The sequence below is a fragment of the Harpia harpyja genome, chromosome Z (assembly GCF_026419915.1).
Source record: "Harpia harpyja isolate bHarHar1 chromosome Z, bHarHar1 primary haplotype, whole genome shotgun sequence".
Taxonomy (NCBI): domain Eukaryota; kingdom Metazoa; phylum Chordata; class Aves; order Accipitriformes; family Accipitridae; genus Harpia; species Harpia harpyja.
This window is the reverse complement of record NC_068969.1, coordinates 101,203,841-101,216,216: the sequence shown is the minus strand read 5'-3', so window position 1 is coordinate 101,216,216 and position 12,376 is coordinate 101,203,841. Positions and strand designations below refer to the sequence as shown.

General features: G+C 39.9%; 1 long non-coding RNA gene across 2 annotated transcripts; it reads left to right on the top strand.

The window, feature by feature from the left end:
• Positions 1-1,617: 1,617 nt before the first annotated feature.
• On the top strand, positions 1,618-10,218 carry LOC128137858 (uncharacterized). Of its 2 annotated transcripts, none has more exons than XR_008233886.1 (3): positions 1,618-1,710; positions 2,355-2,498; positions 9,769-10,218. It is a non-coding gene; the product is annotated as an uncharacterized LOC128137858 (long non-coding RNA). The 2 variants fall into 2 exon arrangements; XR_008233887.1 differs by lacking the exon at positions 9,769-10,218 and adding an exon at positions 3,040-3,166.
• Positions 10,219-12,376: the final 2,158 nt, after the last annotated feature.

Genomic DNA, 12,376 nt, shown 5'->3' with positions numbered 1-12,376 from the left:
GTGGTACCTGTAGTTACAGTTCACATAGCAGACAAATCTTGCAGACCCCAGTGAAGTGTGGTGGAGGCACCTTTGCTGTCGGTAATGGTTTGGGTTTGGTTTTTTTCCTAGATATTCACAGTATTTAGCTAACCAATTAAGTCTGGGGCAGTCCCGGGTGTAAAAAGCTGCAAATTACAGGGGCTTAGTGAACTGAAAAACAAAATGACGGCACAGCTTGTATTCTTCCAAGGCTAAGCATCATGCAGCGCCACAGGCTTGGGGAAGAGTGGCTGGAAAGCTGCCCGGCAGAGAAAGACCTGGGGGTGCTGGTCGACAGCCGGCTGAATATGAGCCAGCAGTGTGCCCAGGTGGCCAAGAAGGCCAATCGCATCCTGGCCTGTATCAGGAACAGTGTGGCCAGCAGGAGCAGGGAGGTGACTGTTCCCCTGTACTCGGCACTGGTGAGGCCGCACCTCGAGTACTGTGTTCAGTTCTGGGACCCTCACTACGGGAAAGACATTGAGCTGCTTGAGCGTGTCCAGAGAAGGGCAACCAAGTTGGTGAGGGGCCTTGAGCACAAGTCTTACAAGGAGCGGCTGAGGGATCTGGGGTTGTTCAGTCTAGAAAAGAGGAGGCTGAGGGGAGACCTTATCGCTCTCTACAACTACCTGAAAGGGGGTTGTAGTGAGGTGGGTGTTGGTCTCTTCTGTCAGGTGTCTGGAGATAGGACAAGAGGAAATGGCCTCAAGTTGAGGCAAGGGAGATTTAGGTTAGATATTAGGAAAAATTTTTTTACTGAGAGGGTTGTCAAACATTGGAATGGGCTGCCCAGGGAAGCGGTTGAGTCACCATCCCTGGAGGTATTCAAAAAGCGAGTGGATAGGGTACTCCAGGGCATGGTTTAGGGGGCATGGTTAATGGTTGGACTTGATGATCTTGAAGGTCTTTTCCAACCAAAATGATTCTATGATTCTATGATTCTATCAGCAGAAAAGTTTTATAGGACTGGATTTCTGAACCTCAGTTCTACCTAAATTTCATATAGACATGTAAATTTCTTAAGTCACATTTCCTTTCATGAAAAAATTACCCTAGCATTGAAAAACTTGTCTAAAAGAAGTTTATTCTCTTCAGTTCAATAAAAAACTTCCTTTAAACCAACAGTGTGCATTCGCAAACTTATCAAAGTGTTCACTCTTAAGTAGCTGTTACATAGCCAGCTAGCATATATTTTGCATGGGGGTTGGGACTCCAACAGCATTCCTCCTTGCAGGCTGGAGGAAGGGGGCTAAATGCACGCAGTAGGTACAGTGCATGAGTATTAATACCTCCTTGGAACATCTATTATGCAAAGCTGGTAACTCTACTTACATAAAGTACAGTTTCTGAACTAGGAAATTAGGGGCATCTAACTTTTCCTTTTCAGGTGCTATGGATTATCTAAAACCAAAATTATTTTTAAAAAAATGTGTAAATTCCACATGCTTTGGACTGCAAGTCTCTTATTTTGGCTTAGAAAATCTCCAAATATAACTGAATGAGTAGATAAAAGAATTTGTTCTGGAGTAGTTCATAAAGGATAGTAGATTATCTACTTTTTCTTAATTTTTAAGATGTCTTAAAGCTCTTCACACAACAGGGACTACAGCTAAGAAGTCAACATGAAGCAAGTCTCTAAAATGATCAGGAATATTTTTCATATGATTTTTCTTCACTGAAGTAAATCCGGTAAGAGTGGTAGCATACAAGTCAAACACTTTTCAAGTTCAACAGCAATTACAAGTGAGTAGTGGGAGAGTATTGAGCCCTTGGTGCCAAAAAGAAGTCAGCAGGTAGGCATTCTGGAGCTATCACAGGTTAATCATTATATACACCGAATAACATCAGCTTACTTATACTACTACAAAGCATAAGAAGACGTCAAAGTCAGCACTCTGATACAGTGAAATAGCATTTCCCAAAGAAGTCACCAAAGAGTTAGCAGATAAGCAGGCTATTTTTATATGTTTGATTTACCTGTATGGGGGGAAGAACAAGAACTCTGAGATGAACAGATTTGTTTCTAGACAAATTTCTTAAAATTTTTTTATACTTGACCTGGATTTTAGTTAATTAAAATTAAGTAATTTACTTTCTTTCAGATCCTTTGGAATTTGGCAAGAAAATTCAGTTATTGAGGCATGAAAATCACATATGGAGCCACACAGAAGGGAAAGCTCATTAAACTATGCAGCAGCTAGAACACACAGCGAACACCTAAACTTACCTCCAACATGTTAATAAGTCCCAGTTCTGAAACAAGAGGGTTGGTGTTTAAGTACGTTTCAGTATTACTCAAAATACTAAAGTATTTTTTATATTAATCATTCAAGAGCACTTGAAACTCATCTTTGGATAAACTGGAATGAACCTGATTCCCTTGATATGGGATGGAAAGTCAAAGAAAATGGAAAGACTGTTTCATAGCATCTACATCTTCCTGCAAGAATGGAGTACTACAGGGAAAACAAATAAAGGTAGGATATAAAACTTATATACAGCCCTAAAAGCATTAGATAATTATAAATATATTCCAGCTGAGAACATAAAAATAATTACAAGCTCCTGTGCAATACATTCAACAATTTTAAGATCGACTCACAGCATTTACAGGAAATATATTTAACTAGGGGAAGACAGAAGGGCTGCCACCTGCGTCACCAATGATTACACTAGTAAGCCATGTGAACTTAAATATTCAACTTATTAACAAAGTTTAGGTGAAAGGAAGGTCATTACAAAGAAAAATGGATATTTACAGGTCTAGTGAAAACTATACATGTTAAAAATCAGCAGGGATTTGGCAAATGAAAGTTCATACATAATTAAACATAAATACAAAAGGCAAAATTAAATTGGAAAACAAACAAAAAAACCCCAAAAGCTGACTTCTAGACAGTTATGGAAATGTAAAGCAAATGAGAGAACTACAGAGCCAAGATTTTTGAAGGAAACAACCTGTGGAGCTGTTGAGGAATCCCTTTGCCAACTAACTATGGCAACATTTTCTCTTCACAGCCCTAAGCTTAAGATCAAAGGGGGTACCAAAATGAGAAAGGATCCTGAAACTACATAATAAGGAAGAATCAACAACGCTTTGACAAGACCAGTTCCTTATCCCTGAAGGACCTCTTGAGCCGGCAATAGAAAGTCAACAAATATTTTTGTTACAATGAATATCATAGTAGAATACAGGAGCTCACCTAATTAAGAAAATTTAAAAAACCCTAATTGGATGAGGAGGTCCATATTGTGAAAAACAATCTGGGGGGATTCATTTGTTTGTTTCATACTAGTCCAGTTTCCATTATAGCAGTCTCATATTTTAGGCAGGATGCCCTACATTCATATAAAAGATATAGAAGTTTCCGTATCATGTCAGGCTATATCATTACAAGCTAAGATAAGCAACTATGCAGAACTTCTTAGAAGCCACAGAGCATTTTATACTTGGTCAAAAATGGAGAATTAAAGTTACCACAGCAAGTTACTCACTTATTAACCTCAACAGCACTGAGAAATAGCCACTGAAATACCAGCAGTTAAATCAACACTTAAACAGTTACTTCAGTTTGGTAGTCTTAAAAATACAAAACTTCAAACTTTCTGACCACTGCAAATGCTGCACCTCAATTCAAAACCACAGTACTTACAAGTTGAAATTATACGGTACTTAAATGTCATTTTTGTTTAACTAGAAACACAAAGTCTGCTACTCTGCATGATCCCTGGCACTTCTATTCATGTTCCTGTATTGCATATTTAGAAACTGTCATGAACACTGTCTAAATTAGTTAAGTGTAATAACCTTCAGCAGTGACAGTCAGTGTGTCTACTAGTTCTGGAGAAAGGATAAGTGACTTATCATTCCTTTACAGCAGGAGTTAAGAAAACCCAAAATGCCTACTCAGCACATACTTGCAGACATCAGCTGCACAAGTTCCATATGTTTATGTATTGATATTTATAGAGGCTGGTTCAACTTCTTATTCAGAAAACCCTACTAATCTCTTAGTCCTCACTTTTGCCAGGAATTTTTTGCTGCAAGAATGCAACAGAACAGGAAAGTCTTTTTTTTCCCCACTCTGGCCAAGCTGAAAGAATGAGGTTATTTTACACTCCATACCGATACTGTTGTAAAAGAGTAAAGGTAAACATAACAAAAGGGCCTACAGAAACAATAAACTGTAAACAGAAATCCTGAGCAGCTGTCACACTGCAAGTCAGTTCATGTTTGGTAGCACTACTGTAACAGGCTTTTCCGGATTCTGCAATGCAATGTTACATTAATAAGCTGCACATGGTACTTTCAAACAAACCTCATCAGCAACAGCATGTACTTTAAACTCAGAACCTAGGAGGACTTGTAAAACTACCGGTGAAGAAATCTTTTTCCTTGTATTTGATACACAACTTCCAAAAACAGAGACAGAGCCTTAAGATGATAATGCAGAATTTGTTTGCAGACGTTGTATAGAGTAAACAGATCACACACAGACACCCCCCACACCCTGTACCTCACTGCAGCTAGGGCTGTACAGTAAGACTACAGGACAGCCACCAGAGTTGGAAATTAAGAAAAGCAACACCTGCCTGGTCTGCAAGTTTCACCTGTAACTCGTTTCCTCCTTGAAACTTGGACTTTGCCATCCATTTCATGGGTGTGGAGCTTAACTGGCAACACCATTTCTCAGCTACAAGAGTCTAGCATGCGAACTCACGTGTGCAGTCCAAGCCCTTGTAATTATTTTATCATCCACTGACTAGGGAGCCAGTTCCCTGTGTGCACTGGCAAAACCAAGTGCCAACACATTCTCATCTGAATTGTTTTGTCTCATTCTTATACTCCATCCAGCTGCTGGACAAACAGCTGTCCAGAGTTCAGAATGGCTTTTGCCCTGCAGTGGGCAGCTGATCAATGGGTTGGTTAATATTCTCGATGGTCCAAACCTTACACATCTAATAGGAAAAGCAGACAGTAATTTCTTGTGACATTTCATCTCTCAGTCGCAATCAAATGAACAAAAGAATTAGTAAGGAAGGTAACTTAACTTTCACAGAGGATGTATCGCAAAATCTGAAACTTTTGTTAAATTTTTTATAAGGTGATTTAAAATTAACCCCTACCATTCACTCATCCATCTTTTTAAAAGGTCTCTTAGAATCAGTCTTAGAATATTGGGTTTTCCTTCAGCTCTCCCCTGGTTTTGGTAAAGTATATCTGTCTAATTTTATATGTGGTTCTACAAATACACACTCAAAAGGAGCTTGGAGGCCTGCTAAGCCCAAGCAGCAGGTTCCCTGCCTTTACAAACACACTGCTGCTTGTTGCAAAGCTCTCAGGCCTCTTGCTCTCAATTTTACCAGCTCCAAACACCTCATCAAAGATCCGGATGGTTTGTTTCAGGGACCGGTTTGGAGCCATACCCTAACAGTTCACCAAAGACTTCCGTACTCTGCTTTTGGGGTTTTGGAGTTTCAGGAAACACAACCATTTCAGATTGACATCAGTACCACGAAACACTCCCGTTAAAAGCTGGGCCATATTGAGCGCACTGGTGGCACCCTGTGGCATCCTTCTGAACTCTCAAACAGAAAGGGCTTCAAGGTGTTTGACATTGTCTTTCTGTCCTCACTTAAGACTAGCCCCAACGAGGTGCTACTTCTGTAGCAAGTTTGGTATAGAGATCTTTAAGTACCAACCATAACCAGAAAGACTGGGTTGAAACTAATTACTATGGGAGTGGCAAAAAGGGTCTCAGATTCCCACATAATTTTAGAGCACCTTTAGAATGTATAATTCACCTGACGCTAGATTATTTATCCAAGTGACAAACATGATGCTTTTTGGTTGTAATGCATTTAAATTGTTAATAAATTCAAGCAAGCACTTCCAGAGTTTCACTTAGCTTGCAAGTTATCCACAAAAGGAATCAGAAAATTTGTCAACAACCTTGGATTTCCCATTTACCTCACAGGGTAAAACCTTGATTACCATTATCATGGTTTGCCCCTTCAGCAGTTGTGCACCATAACAGAGGAATTACCTGTGACAAGAACGGTATGCTTATATTTATTTTCTTAATGCCTTTGAAAGACAGGGTATTTGGTTGAACATAGGTTCAAAAGGGTACTCTCGGCAGTCACACACCCAGGTAGCAGGCTTCCAGCAAGCTAACCCGAACACCACAGACACTTCACATCCTACTCCACACTTAACGTATATGGAACACAGACTTGTTGCCCTAGCAAGGAGAGTACATGCATTTGCATGGTTGAACATTCAACTGTAGTACAGGAAAAGAGGTGGGGAGGCTTTTAACACAGATGAGCTTCCCACTCATGTTCATCTGAAAGATACTGTTACATGAGTGTAACTTAAAAGGCAGCATCATAAAGAGTGGGAAGAAGGGGCAAGCAAGCAGAGCAGCTGTTTAACTTAGCACTCTTCCGAGAGAAACACTTGCGAAACTAAGGCATGACACCTCTGTCTTGAATTCTCAAGTACACGTTGCTTCTTTATCCATCCCATGACCCCTTCAGGAATGTTTGGGGTTTTTTTTCCTCAAGAGAAACCCCAGAAGAACTGGAAAAGCTTTAATGCTCGGTGCCACACAGATTAATACAATACCGCAACTAGTAGATTTAATTTTGCTATGATCCAAGGGACTTAACTGTATAAAACCTCTTATAGTGGCACAAAACTTTACTAAAAGCCAGATGAAGGTTCTTTGAGGGTGTGTTACACATCACAGTTTCAGAAGGAAGTTACAGTCTCAGCTTACAGCCATCCAGATCAGCTTGGTGATCCAACTGCAGACTAGGTCAGTGGAAAAAATGGGCAGCATTCAGTCAGATAAGGGAGATGACCTTACGCACCAAACCATCACATGACTCTAGGATTAATACAATTAAAGATGGGAATATGCAGATAGGGACATGAGTCTGGTCAGTCATTTGACCAAATGACATTACTTCTGCGTTAGCTAGAAGTCGACTGTGAAGCAATAACCTAAATTACATACACAGTAATCTGTAACAGTGGGAGACTGGGGTGAAGCTTACTTGCTGTAAGCAAGTTCTCCCAGACCAACACGTACAGGAGCCCATAAATGAGATTTGGCAGGCAGAAGCATTGTCCTGGTTTCAGCTGGGATAGAGTTAACTGTCTTCCTAGTAGCTGGTACAGTGCTGTGTTTTGAGTTCAGTATGTGAAGAATGTTGATAACACTGATGTTTTCAGTTGTTGCTCAGTAGTGTTTAGACTAATGTCAAGGATTTTTCAGCTTCTCATGCCCAGCCAGTGAGAAAGCTGGAGGGGCACAAGAAGTTGGCACAGGACACAGCCAGGGCACCTGACCCAAACTGGCCAGCGGGGTATTCCATACCGTGTGACGTCCCATCCAGTATAGGAACGGGGAAGTGGGGGCAGGGATTCGCCGCTCGGGGACTGGCTGGGCGTCGGTCGGCGGGTGGTGAGCAATTGCACTGCACATCATTTGTACATTCCAATCCTTTCATTATTGCTGTTGTCATTTTATTAGTGTTATCATTATCATTATTAGTTTCTTCTTTTTCTGTTCTATTAAACCGTTCTTATCTCAACCCACGGGTTTTGCTTCTTTTCCTGATCTTCTCCCCCATCCCACTGGGTGGGGGGGAGTGAGTGAGCGGCTGCGTGGTGTTTAGTTGCTGGCTGGGGTTAAACCACGACAAGCATTCTTCTGGATGAAGGCATCCACAGTACACACCATTCTTTGATCATTAACCATATAATAGAAAAACACAGGTTTCCTTGCCTGTTGCAAGTAAACTGTTTCATTCCATTATAGAAGATCGTACACTTTATAGCTGCTTTTTAAAGAGAAACTACTTCAGCTCCCCCTGGAGCAGCAAGAGGCAGTTCCTATTTGTCAGTCTCTAACACTCCCTTCTTTTAAGGAGGTCACTTTAGAAGAGAGAGGTTCTGGCATCAAAGTTCAGTGCATGCCACTTCTAATAACCCAAAATCAAACTGTATGTTCTGAACCTATTTAAATGCAAATCAGATACCATGTTGTCCCCATTTCAGGTGACCACATTGTAAGAAAGCAGCTGGTTTATATTTTGTCAGGGCACCACCTGAACTATACACAGAGTAGAAAGCAGGTAGAACAAAGAGCAGTCATGCAAGGTTAGGCATACAAAAATATGACACACCTACAACGTCTACTAATAGTTGGCACTCACGTACCTCTCCAGAATAAATATATTTCACATTTATTGACACAAAGGTAAAATTCCATTACAGATCATCCTTATGCCCCGGCATCAACAGTATGAATATCAAATGCTCTGACTTGGATATATTTCAGACTGAATACATAGCCTTATTTTAAGAGGACTGACTGAATTTGATACTTCCTTATTCAATGCCATGACATTATCCACTATGCCACTGAATTCTGGAAATTATTTCATAGTGCGTAATCCCACAAACACAGAAGAAATCTTTGGTAACTATCTTCCACTTTCTTAGCATTATTCTGAATAAATTCCAGTTTTACACCCCTCCCCTAGTAATTGCAAAGCCACACAGTGAAAAAGAGAGAGAACATGCATCTCCTTTTGTGAATCCCAGAAACATTTGAAAGGTGATGCCATAATATTGACCATCTTTCTTACAGATATTATTAGATACAACAAACTCATGAAGCTCACATACATAAATGAAGACCCTTGTTTAACAGTTTCTGTGCATAAATACAATTTTTTCTTTGCTTATTTTTAAGAGCAGAAATATTTGCTTCAAAGAATACAGTGATGAAAGACATGTGAAGGACCAAATATTCTTTAACACATTTTAATAAATTCAGTTTCTCTCAAGTACTTATATAAACAACACTTCTTATAATCCTCAACTAACACTTTATGGTGCAAGTCTGACATCTATGACTGAGTGCCACGATCCAGTTGTTAGTAAGGCAGCTCTGCCCAAGTGAGCCACAAAACAGACTATGAAGCTGTTCACCTCTTTGCTCACTAAAGCTCATCAGCTGCTGCAAAATGAAACAAGATGGACCTGAAGCAGACTTCAAACTTATTTTGAGCAAACTTCTATCACTCAAATCCACAGGAGACAAGCATGACTAAATGTCATTAATACATATAAATAAGTAAAAAGAGCAAGTACCTTGGATTAATTTTTATAAAGTGCTCCTTAGTTATTTACTAGAGGTACACCGTAACAACAAAGCCTCATTTCTAAGACAGCTAAATCAGCATAATGCCCACCACATGCACACAAATTCTGATCAAATCCTGAATTCACACTACACCAAATAAAATGGAATTTGTGCCTAATTTAGGTAGTTACGCTTTTGTACACTGTCAAAGTTTGTAATTTTCTTAAATAAAAAAACAGCAAAGAAGATAAGTCATTTCTCATTTCGTTGCTAACAAAAATATACCATTACTACTTAACATTTTACAAATATATCCCTAATTTAAGTAATTTACCAGAGATCAAATACATTTGTGAAATCTATTGTGCAGCATCTTTCCTAAGGCAATTACATCTGTCTCAGTTATAATCACTGTATTAAATTCAGAGACAGCTGTCCGACACTTAAATTACCTATAAAAATTTATGAGGACCACATATTATTCATGCTTGCAAAATAAGTGCATAAATTTATTCTTGAAATCGCAGTAGTTTAGTGACATTCTAAGATGCCGTACCAAATACAGTATTATAATTTCTTCCAGGTTCTACAGGACTTGAAGCATGCTGCTATAAACTCAGATTAGCCAAGTACATCTGTATGAATATCCATGATGTCTCCCCGGTTCATTTCAAAGACAGATTTTGACCAGAGACTCTAGAACTGTTGGAATCTGCTAGATAAGGGATAATGTCTGACATTTTTTTGAGGCTTGTTTGATCAGGTCTGATCTAGTTTTTCCATCTCTGTCTTTTCATTCAATTTTTCCATTACTAACTACTTCCACCTCCACACATACCCCTTTTCTCTTTTCTTTTTTTCCTGAACAATTTTTTTTAAACATTAAGAGTCACTTCATAACCAAAGCAAGCAGTAAATAATCCAGTAATCATCACCAGGCTTAGTACCTCTGGTCAGAGGACTAATTTGCTGAAAAGAAAGCCTCTTTCTTCCAGCTTTCTTTCTAAAGATCAAACCAGCACACCATCAGAAGGCGGAGGGGTGCCCTCATGGCCGCCTGCACCTTCCTCGTGGGTTGGGGGGGGTGGTGGGCAGCGGAGGGGCAGGTGCCGGTCTCCTCTCTCTGGTGACCAGCAACAGGACACGAGGACATGGAATGCGGCTGCCTCAGGGGCAGTTCAGGCTGGACATTAGGAAAAGGTTCTTCACTGAGAGGGTGGTCGGTCCCTGGAACAGGCTCCCCAGGGAAGTGGTCACGGCACCAAGCCTGTCAGAGTTCAAGGAGTGTCTGGACAACGCTCTTAGTAATATGGTTTAGCGTTAGGTGGTCCTGCGAGGAGCAGGGAGCTGGGGTCGATGATCCTGATGGGTCCTTTCCAACTCGACATACTCTGCGGTTCTATGAACATATACAGTTCACTTGAACCCAACAAAATTTCTCTCCAAGAGAAATTTTCTACTACTTTCTCCAAGAATTAGTATGAGTTCATTATCACCCCACTTAGGTGCCATAGTTCAAGAAAATTTGCACAACCTGCACAACTTAAAAGTTCTTGAAGCTGCTAATAATGATAAAAGTGTATGACTGCTATGCAAAGTTGCTTTCTCTAGACAATGCTATATTTTTAATTAGAGCTAAAAACATTTTCCTCATTTGGATAATACTAAATATACAGAGGAACAACACACTTGTGTTTAAGTATTTTTTCTTTAACTTTCAGAAATAAGAGATGTCACAGAACTTCTAAAGCAAGGTAGATCATGTATATCCAAGACATTAGTTGTTCTAATATGTTCAAAGTTTCAGGTATTCAGAGACATTGGGCTAGCCCAGTTTCACAGTTACATGTATCAGGACAGTTAGGAAGTGTTGATGGAATACCACAGGACAAAAATAATCCCAGAGTGTATAGTTATAACCAGTCTGTTCTCTAGCAGCATGCGCATTTACACACACAGAATGGCAGAAAGAGTATGTGGTTTGGAAGGAAAGAAGCAGCAGAATCTACTGTAGCAATCTACAGAATCTACTTTACATGCACACCACATATACATACCTGCACATACACACACAGGTATATTTATATAAACCCAAAATAACAGGAGAACAGTTGTGGCAATGCCATAGTCTTGGCTCTGAGGGACAAAATCATCACAGCTCTCCCTCTCCCATCAACCGCAACTGTTTACACACAACACTTTTCCTGTTGTGCGTCCACTAATTCAGGAACAGAGCCTGTCTCTAAACAGCCAACATCTTACACCTTCCCTTATTAGTAACAGTGGCCGTAAAAACAGGTGCTAGGCACTGAAAGATCACAAATCCCACACAAATCCCTTCACCCGAGATAATTTTACCATACTGTAACTATTCCCTAAAGTAACTCTATGGAGTGAAACATTTTTTTGCTTCAACATAATTCATGTTAAGTGTCACCCAGAAAGAGTGTTTCTTCTTAAACATGGAAAATTTTCAGAAAAATACTGGCTGCAGCTTTAGTTTTGTGTGAAGCTCTGAGAATTTGAATTTTAAGATTTTCCAGCCCTGAAAAGAACGGTGAGAGGCAGCAAACCCCAAACCAGGCCATTGTCTTTCAAATATCTGGCAGGGATTTTATCTAAACAGGTTCTAAGGAAAAACAAAATATACGGCAAATTGAGGTCACTGTTCCCTCAAATAATCAGGCACCTAGTCTTTCACTAGTCTTCAGACCAAAGCACTTTGCAAGGTGTAAAGCAAGAGGTTAAATACCTGGGACATTGGCTAAGTCAAGGGACCAGAAAATTGGATCCTGACAGAATAAAAGGCATTCTCTCTATCCGTCCCCCAACTTCAAAAAGAGAAGTGAGAAAGTTGTTAGGCTTATTGGGATATTGTAGGTTATGGATTGATGGGTATAGCAAAATGGTAAAATTTTTGTATGAAAAATTAACAGCAGGGGACCAGGTAATATGGACTGAAAAAGATGACCAAAGACTGGAACAGATTAAAGAAAAACTAAGTAAGGCCCCTGTCTTAAATTTACCCTCATTGACTCAACCCTTTCAACTATTTGTGAATGTGGAAAAGGGGGTGGCTTATGGAGTCCTAACCCAAGAGGGGGGGGGTTCTAAAAAACCCATGGTCTACTTACCCAAATTATTAGATCCAGTAAGCAAAGGATAGCCAATATATATTCAAGCCATAGCAG